This window comes from Mobula hypostoma, chromosome X1 (genome assembly GCF_963921235.1).
Source record: "Mobula hypostoma chromosome X1, sMobHyp1.1, whole genome shotgun sequence".
Classification (NCBI taxonomy): domain Eukaryota; kingdom Metazoa; phylum Chordata; class Chondrichthyes; order Myliobatiformes; family Myliobatidae; genus Mobula; species Mobula hypostoma.
The window spans coordinates 65716305-65729841 of NC_086128.1; the positions used below are offsets into that span (position 1 = coordinate 65716305).

The window sequence follows — 13537 nt, forward strand, 5'->3', positions numbered from 1 at the left end:
CCTAGACTCCCCAATTATAGGAAACATCCTCTCCACATCCACTCTATCTGTGTCCTCTGGTCCTAGACTCCCCCACTATAGGAAACATCCTCTCCACATCCACTCTATCTGTGTCCTCTGGTCCTAGACTCCCCCAGTATAGGAAACATCCTCTCCACATCCACTCTATCTGTGTCCTCTGGTCCTAGACTCCCCCACTATAGGAAACATCCTCTCCACATCCACTCTATCTGTGCCTCTGGTCCTAGACTCCCCAACTATAGGAAACATCCTCTCCACATCCACTCTATCTGTGTCCTCTGGTCCTAGACTCCCCCAGTATAGGAAACATCCTCTCCACATCCACTCTATCTGTGTCCTCTGGTCCTAGACTCCCCCACCATAGGAAACATCCTCTCCACATCCACTCTATCTGTGTCCTCTGGTCCTAGACTCCCCCACTATAGGAAACATCCTCTCCACATCCACTCTATCTGTGTACCCTCTGGTCCTAGACTCCCCCACTATAGGAAACATCCTCTCCACATCCACTCTATCTGTGTCCTCTGGTCCTAGACTCCCCAACTGTAGGAAACATCCTCTCCACATCCACTCTATCTGTGTCCTCTGGTCCTAGACTCCCCCACTATAGGAAACATCCTCTCCACATCCACTCTATCTGTGTCCTCTGGTCCTAGACTCCCCCAGTATAGGAAACATCCTCTCCACATCCACTCTATCTGTGTCCTCTGGTCCTAGACTCCCCCACTATTGGAAACATCCTCTCCACATCCACTCTATCTGTGTCCTCTGGTCCTAGACTCCCCCACTATAGGAAACATCCTCTCCACATCCACTCTATCTGTGTCCTCTGGTCCTAGACTCCCCAACTATAGGAAACATCCTCTCCACATCCACTCTATCTGTGTCCTCTGGTCCTAGACTCGCCCAGTATAGGAAACATCCTCTTCACATCCACTCTATCTGTGTCCTCTGGTCCTAGACTCCACCACTATAGGAAACATCCTCTCCACATCCACTCTATCTGTGTCCTCTGGTCCTAGACTCCCCCACTATAGGAAACATCCTCTCCACATCCACTCTATCTGTGTCCTCTGGTCCTAGACTCCCCCACTACAGGAAACATCCTCTCCACATCCACTCTATCTGTGTCCTCTGGTCCTAGATTCCCCCACTATAGGAAACATCCTCTCCACATCCACTCCATCTGTGTCCTCTGGTCCTAGACTCCCCCAGTATAGGAAACATCCATCCTCTCCACATCCACTCTATCTGTGTCCTCTGGTCCTAGACTCCCCCACCATAGGAAACATCCTCTCCACATCCACTCTATCTGTGTCCTCTGGTCCTAGACTCCCCCACTATAGGAAACATCCTCTCCACATCCACTCTATCTGTGTCCTCTGGTCCTAGACTCCCCCACTATAGGAAACATCCTCTCCACATCCACTCTATCTGTGTCCTCTGGTCCTAGACTCCCCAACTGTAGGAAACATCCTCTCCACATCCACTCTATCTGTGTCCTCTGGTCCTAGACTCCCCCACTATAGGAAACATCCTCTCCACATCCACTCTATCTGTGTCCTCTGGTCCTACACTCCCCCAGTATAGGAAACATCCTCTCCACATCCACTCTATCTGTGTCCTCTGGTCCTAGACTCCCCCACTATAGGAAACATCCTCTCCACATCCACTCTATCTGTGTCCTCTGGTCCTAGACTCCCCCACTATAGGAAACATCCTCTCCACATCCACTCTATCTGTGTCCTCTGGTCCTAGACTCCCCAACTATAGGAAACATCCTCTCCACATCCACTCTATCTGTGTCCTCTGGTCCTAGACTCCCCAACTATAGGAAACATCCTCTCCACATCCACTCTATCTGTGTCCTCTGGTCCTAGACTCCACCACTATAGGAAACATCCTCTCCACATCCACTCTATCTGTGTCCTCTGGTCCTAGACTCCCCCAGTATAGGAAACATCCTCTCCACATCCACTCTATCTGTGTCCTCTGGTCCTAGACTCCCCCACTATGGGAAACATCCTCTCCACATCCACTCTATCTGTGTCCTCTGGTCCTAGACTCCCCCACTATAGGAAACATCCTCTCCACATCCACTCTATCTGTGTCCTCTGGTCCTAGACTCCCAAGCTGTAGGAAACATCCTCTCCACATCCACTCTATCTGTGTCCTCTGGTCCTAGACTCCCCCACTACAGGAAACATCCTCTCCACATCCACTCTATCTGTGTCCTCTGGTCCTAGACTCTCCCACTATAGGAAACATCCTCTCCACATCCACTCAATCTGTGTCCTCTGGTCCTGGACTCCCCCAGTATAGGAAACATCCTCTCCACATCCACTCTATCTTTGTCCTCTGGTCCTGGACTCCCCACTATAGGAAACATCCTCTCCACATCCACTCTATCTGTGTCCTCTGGTCCTAGACTCCCCAACTATAGGAAACATCCTCTCCACATCCACTCTATCTGTGTCCTCTGGTCCTAGACTCCCCAACTATAGGAAACATCCTCTCCACATCCACTCTATCTGTGTCCTCTGGTCCTAGACTCCCCCACTATAGGAAACATCCTCTCCACATCCACTCTATCTGTGTCCTCTGGTCCTAGACTCGCCCAGTATAGGAAACATCCTCTTCACATCCACTCTATCTGTGTCCTCTGGTCCTAGACTCCACCACTATAGGAAACATCCTCTCCACATCCACTCTATCTGTGTCCTCTGGTCCTAGACTCCCCAACTATAGGAAACATCCTCTCCACATCCACTCTATCTGTGTCCTCTGGTCCTAGACTCCCCCAGTATAGGAAACATCCTCTCCACATCCACTCTATCTGTGTCCTCTGGTCCTGGACTCCCCCACCATAGGAAACATCCTCTCCACATCCAGTCCATCTGTGTCCTCTGGTCCTAGACTCGCCCAGTATAGGAAACATCCTCTCCACATCCACTCTATCTGTGTCCTCTGGTCCTAGACTCCCCCACTATAGGAAACATCCTCTCCACATCCACTCTATCTGTGTCCTCTGGTCCTAGACTCCCCAACTGGAAACATCCTCTCCACATCCACTCTATCTGTGTCCTCTGGTCCTAGACTCCCCTACTACAGGAAACATCCTCTCCACATCCACCCTATCTGTGTCCTCTGGTCCGAGACTCTCCCAGTATAGGAAACATCCTCTCCACATCCACTCTATCTGTGTCCTCTGGTCCTAGACTCCCCCACTATAGGAAACATCCTCTCCACATCCACTCTATCTGTGTCCTCTGGTCCTAGACTCCCCCACTATAGGAAACATCCTCTCCACATCCACTCTATCTGTGTCCTCTGGTCCTAGACTCCCAAACTGTAGGAAACATCCTCTCCACATCCACTCTATCTGTGTCCTCTGGTCCTAGACTCCCAAACTGTAGGAAATATCCTCTCCACATCCACTCTATCTGTGTCCTCTGGTCCTAGACTCCCCCACTATAGGAAACATCCTCTCCACATCCACTCTATCTGTGTCCTCTGGTCCTAGACTCCCCCACTATAGGAAACATCCTCTCCACATCCACTCTATCTGTGTCCTCTGGTCCTAGACTCCCCCACTCTAGGAAACATCCTCTCCACATCCACTCTATCTGTGTCCTCTGGTCCTAGACTCCCCCACTATAGGAAACATCCTCTCCACATCCACTCTATCTGTGTCCTCTGGTCCTAGACTCCCCCAGTATAGGAAACATCCTCTCCACATCCACTCTATCTGTGTCCTCTGGTCCTAGACTCCCCCACTATAGGAAACATCCTCTCCACATCCACTCTATCTGTGTCCTCTGGTCCTAGACTCCCCCACTATAGGAAACATCCTCTCCACATCCACTCTATCTGTGTCCTCTGGTCCTAGACTCCCCCACTATAGGAAACATCCTCTCCACATCCACTCTATCTGTGTCCTCTGGTCCTAGACTCCCCAATATAGGAAACATCCTCTCCACATCCACTCTATCTGTGTCCTCTGGTCCTAGACTCCCCCACTATAGGAAACATCCTCTCCACATCCACTCTATCTGTGTCCTCTGGTCCTAGACTCCCCCACTATAGGAAACATCCTCTCCACATCCACTCTATCTGTGTCCTCTGGTCCTAGACTCCCCCACTATGGGAAACATCCTCTCCACATCCACTCTATCTGTGTCCTCTGGTCATAGACTCCCACTTCAGGAAACATCTCTCCACATTCACTCTATCTGTGTCCTCTGGTCCTAGACTCCCCAGCTGTAGGAAACATCCTCTCCACATCCACTCTATCTGTGTCCTCTGGTCCTAGACTCCCCCACTATAGGAAACATCCTCTCCACATCCACTCTATCTGTGTCCTCTGGTCCTAGACTCCCCCACTATAGGAAACATCTTCTCCACATCCACTCTATCTGTGTCCTCTGGTCCTAGACTCCCCCACTATAGGAAACATCCTCTCCACATCCACTCTATCTGTGTCTTCCGATCCTAGACTCCCCCACCATAGGAAACATCCTCTCCACATCCACTCAATCTGTGTCCTCTGGTCCTAGACTCCCCAACTATAGGAAACATCCTCTCCACATCCACTCTATCTGTGTCCTCTGGTCCTAGACTCCCCCATATAGGAAACATCCTCTCCACATCCACTCTATCTGTGTCCTCTGGTCCTAGACTCCCCCACTATAGGAAACATCCTCTCCACATCCACTCTATCTGTGTCCTCTGGTCCTAGACTCCCCCAGTATAGGAAACATCCTCTCCACATCCACTCTATCTGTGTCCTCTGGTCCTAGACTCCCCCACTATAGGAAACATCCTCTCCACATCCACTCTATCTGTGTCCTCTGGTCCTAGACTCCCCCAGTATAGGAAACATCCTCTCCACATCCACTCTATCTGTGTCCTCTGGTCCTAGACTCCCCCACCATAGGAAACATCCTCTCCACATCCACTCTATCTGTGTCCTCTGGTCCTAGACTCCCCCACTATAGGAAACATCCTCTCCACATCCACTCTATCTGTGTCCTCTGGTCCTAGACTCCCCCACTATAGGAAACATCCTCTCCACATCCACTCTATCTGTGTCCTCTGGTCCTAGACTCCCCCACTGTAGGAAACATCCTCTCCACATCCACTCTATCTGTGTCCTCTGGTCCTAGACTCCCCCACTATAGGAAACATCCTCTCCACATCCACTCTATCTGTGTCCTCTGGTCCTACACTCCCCCAGTATAGGAAACATCCTCTCCACATCCACTCTATCTGTGTCCTCTGGTCCTAGACTCCCCCACTATAGGAAACATCCTCTCCACATCCACTCTATCTGTGTCCTCTGGTCCTAGACTCCCCCACTATAGGAAACATCCTCTCCACATCCACTCTATCTGTGTCCTCTGGTCCTAGACTCCCCAACTATAGGAAACATCCTCTCCACATCCACTCTATCTGTGTCCTCTGGTCCTAGACTCCCCAACTATAGGAAACATCCTCTCCACATCCACTCTATCTGTGTCCTCTGGTCCTAGACTCCCCCACTATAGGAAACATCCTCTCCACATCCACTCTATCTGTGTCCTCTGGTCCTAGACTCCCCCAGTATAGGAAACATCCTCTCCACATCCACTCTATCTGTGTCCTCTGGTCCTAGACTCCCCCACTATAGGAAACATCCTCTCCACATCCACTCTATCTGTGTCCTCTGGTCCTAGACTCCCCAACTATAGGAAACATCCTCTCCACATCCACTCTATCTGTGTCCTCTGGTCCTAGACTCCCCCAGTATAGGAAACATCCTCTCCACATCCACTCTATCTGTGTCCTCTGGTCCTAGACTCCCCCACATAGGAAACATCCTCTCCACATCCACTCTATCTGTGTCCTCTGGTCCTAGACTCCCCCACTATAGGAAACATCCTCTCCACATCCACTCTATCTGTGTCCTCTGGTCCTAGACTCCCCCACTATAGGAAACATCCTCTCCACATCCACTCTATCTGTGTCCTCTGGTCCTAGACTCCCCAACTGTAGGAAACATCCTCTCCACATCCACTCTATCTGTGTCCTCTGGTCCTAGACTCCCCCACTATAGGAAACATCCTCTCCACATCCACTCTATCTGTGTCCTCTGGTCCTAGACTCCCCCAGTATAGGAAACATCCTCTCCACATCCACTCTATCTGTGTCCTCTGGTCCTAGACTCCCCCACTATAGGAAACATCCTCTCCACATCCACTCTATCTGTGTCCTCTGGTCCTAGACTCCCCCACTATAGGAAACATCCTCTCCACATCCACTCTATCTGTGTCCTCTGGTCCTAGACTCCCCAACTATAGGAAACATCCTCTCCACATCCACTCTATCTGTGTCCTCTGGTCCTAGACTCCCCAATTATAGGAAACATCCTCTCCACATCCACTCTATCTGTGTCCTCTGGTCCTAGACTCCCCCACTATAGGAAACATCCTCTCCACATCCACTCTATCTGTGTCCTCTGGTCCTAGACTCCCCCAGTATAGGAAACATCCTCTCCACATCCACTCTATCTGTGTCCTCTGGTCCTAGACTCCCCCATCATAGGAAACATCCTCTCCACATCCACTCTATCTGTGTCCTCTGGTCCTAGACTCCCCCACTATAGGAAACATCCTCTCCACATCCACTCTATCTGTGTCCTCTGGTCCTAGACTCCCCAGCTGTAGGAAACATCCTCTCCACATCCACTCTATCTGTGTCCTCTGGTCCTAGACTCCCCCACTATAGGAAACATCCTCTCCACATCCACTCTATCTGTGTCCTCTGGTCCTAGACTCCCCCACTATAGGAAACATCCTCTCCACATCCACTCTATCTGTGTCCTCTGGTCCTAGACTCCCCCAGTATAGGAAACATCCTCTCCACATCCACTCTATCTGTGTCCTCTGGTCCTAGACTCCCCCACCATAGGAAACATCCTCTCCACATCCACTCTATCTGTGTCCTCTGGTCCTAGACTCCCCCACTATAGGAAACATCCTCTCCACATCCACTCTATCTGTGTCCTCTGGTCCTAGACTCCCCCACTATAGGAAACATCCTCTCCACATCCACTCTATCTGTGTCCTCTGGTCCTAGACTCCCCCACTATAGGAAACATCCTCTCCACATCCACTCTATCTGTGTCCTCTGGTCCTAGACTCCCCCAGTATAGGAAACATCCTCTCCACATCCACTCTATCTGTGTCCTCTGGTCCTAGACTCCCCCACTATAGGAAACATCCTCTCCACATCCACTCTATCTGTGTCCTCTGGTCCTAGACTCCCCCACTATAGGAAACATCCTCTCCACATCCACTCTATCTGTGTCCTCTGGTCCTAGACTCCCCCAGTATAGGAAACATCCTCTCCACATCCACTCTATCTGTGTCCTCTGGTCCTAGACTCCCCCACTATAGGAAACATCCTCTCCACATCCACTCTATCTGTGTCCTCTGGTCCTAGACTCCCCCACTATAGGAAACATCCTCTCCACATCCACTCTATCTGTGTCCTCTGGTCCTAGACTCCCCCACTATAGGAAACATCCTCTCCACATCCACTCTATCTGTGTCCTCTGGTCCTAGACTCCCCAACTGTAGGAAACATCCTCTCCACATCCACTCTATCTGTGTCCTCTGGTCCTAGACTCCCCCACTATAGGAAACATCCTCTCCACATCCACTCTATCTGTGTCCTCTGGTCCTAGACTCCCCCAGTATAGGAAACATCCTCTCCACATCCACTCTATCTGTGTCCTCTGGTCCTAGACTCCCCCACTATAGGAAACATCCTCTCCACATCCACTCTATCTGTGTCCTCTGGTCCTAGACTCCCCCACTATAGGAAACATCCTCTCCACATCCACTCTATCTGTGTCCTCTGGTCCTAGACTCCCCAACTATAGGAAACATCCTCTCCACATCCACTCTATCTGTGTCCTCTGGTCCTAGACTCCCCCACTATAGGAAACATCCTCTCCACATCCACTCTATCTGTGTCCTCTGGTCCTAGACTCCCCCACTATAGGAAACATCCTCTCCACATCCACTCTATCTGTGTCCTCTGGTCCTAGACTCCCCCACTATAGGAAACATCCTCTCCACATCCACTCTATCTGTGTCTCTGGTCCTAGACTCCCCCACTATAGGAAACATCCTCTCCACATCCACTCTATCTGTGTCCTCTGGTCCTAGACTCCCCCACTATAGGAAACATCCTCTCCACATCCACTCTATCTGCGTCCTCTGGTCCTAGACTCCCGCACTATAGGAAACATCCTCTCCCCATCCACTCTATCTGTGTCCTCTGGTCCTAGACTCCCCCACTTCAGGAAACATCCTCTCCACATCCACTCTATCTGTGTCCTCTGGTCCTAGACTCCCCCACTGTAGGAAACATCCTCTCCACATCCACTCTATCTGTGTCCTCTGGTCCTAGACTCCCCCACTATAGGAAACATCCTCTCCACATCCACTCTATCTGTGTCCTCTGGTCCTAGACTCCCCCACTATAGGAAACATCCTCTCCACATCCACTCTATCTGTGTCCTCTGGTCCTAGACTCCCCCACTATAGGAAACATCCTCTCCACATCCACTCTATCTGTGTCCTCTGGTCCTAGACTCCCCCACTATAGGAAACATCCTCTCCACATCCACTCTATCTGTGTCCTCTGGTCCTAGACTCCCCAACTATAGGAAACATCCTCTCCACATCCACTCTATCTGTGTCCTCTGGTCCTAGACTCCCCAAGTATAGGAAACATCCTCTCCACATCCACTCTATCTGTGTCCTCTGGTCCGAGACTCCCCCACTATAGGAAACATCCTCTCCACATCCACTCTATCTGTGTCCTCTGGTCCTAGACTCCCCCACTATAGGAAACATCCTCTCCACATCCACTCTATCTGTGTCCTCTGGTCCTAGACTCCCCAACTGTAGGAAACATCCTCTCCACATCCACTCTATCTGTGTCCTCTGGTCCTAGACTCCCCCACTATAGGAAACATCCTCTCCACATCCACTCTATCTGTGTCCTCTGGTCCTAGACTCCCCCACTATAGGAAACATCCTCTCCACATCCACTCTATCTGTGTCCTCTGGTCCTAGACTCCCCCACTATAGGAAACATCCTCTCCACATCCACTCTATCTGTGTCCTCTGGTCCTAGACTCCCCCACTATAGGAAACATCCTCTCCACATCCACTCTATCTGTGTCCTCTGGTCCTAGACTCCCCCACTATAGGAAACATCCTCTCCCCATCCACTCTATCTGTGTCCTCTGGTCCTAGACTCCCCCACTATAGGAAACATCCTCTCCACATCCACTCTATCTGTGTCCTCTGGTCCTAGACTCCCCCACTATAGGAAACATCCTCTCCACATCCACTCTATCTGTGTCCTCTGGTCCTAGACTCCCCCACTATAGGAAACATCCTCTCCACATCCACTCTATCTGTGTCCTCTGGTCCTAGACTCCCCCACTATAGGAAACATCCTCTCCACATCCACTCTATCTGTGTCCTCTGGTCCTAGACTCCCCCACTATAGGAAACATCCTCTCCACATCCACTCTATCTGTGTCCTCTGGTCCTAGACTCCCCCACTGTAGGAAACATCCTCTCCACATCCACTCTATCTGTGTCCTCTGGTCCTGACTCCCCCACTATAGGAAACATCCTCTCCACATCCACTCTATCTGTGTCCTCTGGTCCTAGACTCCCCAACTATAGGAAACATCCTCTCCACATCCACTCTATCTGTGTCCTCTGGTCCTAGACTCCCCCACTATAGGAAACATCCTCTCCACATCCACTCTATCTGTGTCCTCTGGTCCTAGACTCCCCCACTATAGGAAACATCCTCTCCACATCCACTCTATCTGTGTCCTCTGGTCCGAGACTCCCCCACTACAGGAAACATCCTCTCCACATCCACTCTATCTGTGTCCTCTGGTCCTAGACTCCCCCACTATGGGAAACATCCTCTCCACATCCACTCTATCTGTGTCCTCTGGTCCTAGACTCCCCCACTATAGGAAACATCCTCTCCACATCCACTCTATCTGTGTCCTCTGGTCCTAGACTACCCCACTGTAGGAAACATCCTCTCCACATCCACTCTATCTGTGTCCTCTGGTCCTGGACTCCCCCACTATAGGAAACATCCTCTCCACATCCACTCTATCTGTGTCCTCTGGTCCTAGACTCCCTCACTATAGGAAACATCCTCTCCACATCCACTCTATCTGTGTCCTCTGGTCCTAGACTCCCCCACTATAGGAAACATCCTCTCCACATCCACTCTATCTGTGTCCTCTGGTCCTAGACTCCCCCACTATAGGAAACATCCTCTCCACATCCACTCTATCTGTGTCCTCTGGTCCTAGACTCCCCCACAATAGGAAACATCCTCTCCACATCCACTCTATCTGTGTCCTCTGGTCCTAGACTCCCCAACTATAGGAAACATCCTCTCCACATCCACTCTATCTGTGTCCTCTGGTCCTAGACTCCCCCACTATAGGAAACATCCTCTCCACATCCAGTCCATCTGTGTCCTCTGGTCCTAGACTCCCCCAGTATAGGAAACATCCTCTCCACATCCACTCTATCTGTGTCCTCTGGTCCTAGACTCCCCCACTATAGGAAACATCTTCTCCACATCCACTCTATCTGTGTCCTCTGTTCCTAGACTCCCCCACTATAGGAAACATCCTCTCCACATCCACTCTATCTGTGTCCTCTGGTCCTAGACTCCCCCACTATAGGAAACATCCTCTCCACATCCACTCTATCTGTGTCCTCTGGTCCTAGACTCCCCAACTGTAGGAAACATCCTCTCCACATCCACTCTATCTGTGTCCTCTGGTCCTAGACTCCCCTACTACAGGAAACATCCTCTCCACATCCACCCTATCTGTGTCCTCTGGTCCGAGACTCCCCCAGTATAGGAAACATCCTCTCCACATCCACTCTATCTGTGTCCTCTGGTCCTAGACTCCCCCACTATAGGAAACATCCTCTCCACATCCACTCTATCTGTGTCCTCTGGTCCTAGACTCCCCCACTATAGGAAACATCCTCTCCACATCCACTCTATCTGTGTCCTCTGGTCCTAGACTCCCCCACTGTAGGAAACATCCTCTCCACATCCACTCTATCTGTGTCCTCTGGTCCTAGACTCCCCCACTATAGGAAACATCCTCTCCACATCCACTCTATCTGTGTCCTCTGGTCCTAGACTCCCCCACTATAGGAAACATCCTCTCCACATCCACTCTATCTGTGTCCTCTGGTCCTAGACTCCCCCACTATAGGAAACATCCTCTCCACATCCACTCTATCTGTGTCCTCTGGTCCTAGACTCCCCCACTATAGGAAACATCCTCTCCACATCCACTCTATCTGTGTCCTCTGGTCCTAGACTCCCCCACTATAGGAAACATCCTCTCCACATCCACTCTATCTGTGTCCTCTGGTCCTAGACTCCCGCACTATAGGAAACATCCTCTCCCCATCCACTCTATCTGTGTCCTCTGGTCCTAGACTCCCCCACTATAGGAAACATCCTCTCCACATCCACTCTATCTGTGTCCTCTGGTCCTAGACTCCCCCACTGTAGGAAACATCCTCTCCACATCCACTCTATCTGTGTCCTCTGGTCCTCAGACTCCCCCACTACAGGAAACATCCTCTCCACATCCACTCTATCTGTGTCCTCTGGTCCTAGACTCCCCCACTATAGGAAACATCCTCTCCACATCCACTCTATCTGTGTCCTCTGGTCCTAGACTCCCCCACTATAGGAAACATCCTCTCCACATCCACTCTATCTGTGTCCTCTGGTCCTAGACTCCCCCACTATAGGAAACATCCTCTCCACATCCACTCTATCTGTGTCCTCTGGTCCTAGACTCCCCTACTACAGGAAACATCCTCTCCACATCCACTCTATCTGTGTCCTCTGGTCCGAGACTCTCCCAGTATAGGAAACATCCTCTCCACATCCACTCTATCTGTGTCCTCTGGTCCGAGACTCCCCCACTATAGGAAACATCCTCTCCACATCCACTCTATCTGTGTCCTCTGGTCCTAGACTCCCCCACTATAGGAAACATCCTCTCCACATCCACTCTATCTGTGTCCTCTGGTCCTAGACTCCCAAACTGTAGGAAACATCCACTCCACATCCACTCTATCTGTGTCCTCTGGTCCTAGACTCCCCCACTATAGGAAACATCCTCTCCACATCCACTCTATCTGTGTCCTCTGGTCCTAGACTCCCTCACTATAGGAAACATCCTCTCCACATCCACTCTATCTGTGTCCTCTGGTCCTAGACTCCCCCACTATAGGAAACATCCTCTCCACATCCACTCTATCTGTGTCCTCTGGTCCTAGACTCCCCCACTATAGGAAACATCCTCTCCACATCCACTCTATCTGTGTCCTCTGGTCCGAGACTCTCCCAGTATAGGAAACATCCTCTCCCCATCCACTCTATCTGTGTCCTCTGGTCCTAGACTCCCCACTATAGGAAACATCCTCTCCACATCCACTCTATCTGTGTCCTCTGGTCCTAGACTCCCCCACTATAGGAAACATCCTCTCCACATCCACTCTATCTGTGTCCTCTGGTCCTAGACTCCCCCACTACAGGAAACATCCTCTCCACATCCACTCTATCTGTGTCCTCTGGTCCGAGACTCTCCCAGTATAGGAAACATCCTCTCCCCATCCACTCTATCTGTGTCCTCTGGTCCGAGACTCCCCCACTATAGGAAACATCCTCTCCACATCCACTCTATCTGTGTCCTCTGGTCCTAGACTCCCCCACTGTAGGAAACATCCTCTCCACATCCACTCTATCTGTGTCCTCTGGTCCTAGACTCCCCCACTATAGGAAACATCCTCTCCACATCCACTCTATCTGTGTCCTCTGGTCCTAGACTCCCCCACTATAGGAAACATCCTCTCCACATCCACTCTATCTGTGTCCTCTGGTCCTAGACTCCCCCACTATAGGAAACATCCTCTCCACATCCACTCTATCTGTGTCCTCTGGTCCTAGACTCCCCCACTATAGGAAACATCCTCTCCACATCCACTCTATCTGTGTCCTCTGGTCCTAGACTCCCCAACTATAGGAAACATCCTCTCCACATCCACTCTATCTGTGTCCTCTGGTCCTAGACTCCCCCACTATAGGAAACATCCTCTCCACATCCACTCTATCTGTGTCCTCTGGTCCTAGTCTCCCCGACTATAGGAAACATCCTCTCCACATCCACTCTATCTGTGTCCTCTGGTCCTAGACTCCCCCACTGTAGGAAACATCCTCTCCACATCCTTTCTATCTGTGTCCTCTGGTCCTGGACTCCCCCACTATAGGAAAAATCCTCTCCACATCCACTCTCTCTGTGTCCTCTGGTCCTAGACTCCCTCACTATAGGAAACATCCTCTCCACATCCACTCTATCTGTGTCCTCTGGTCC

General features: G+C 50.8%; 1 protein-coding gene across 1 annotated transcript in view; it reads right to left on the minus strand.

The window, feature by feature from the left end:
* odad4 (outer dynein arm docking complex subunit 4) overlaps positions 1–13537 on the minus strand; it is a 171941-nt gene that overhangs the window by 50341 nt on the left and 108063 nt on the right. The window lies entirely within an intron of this gene.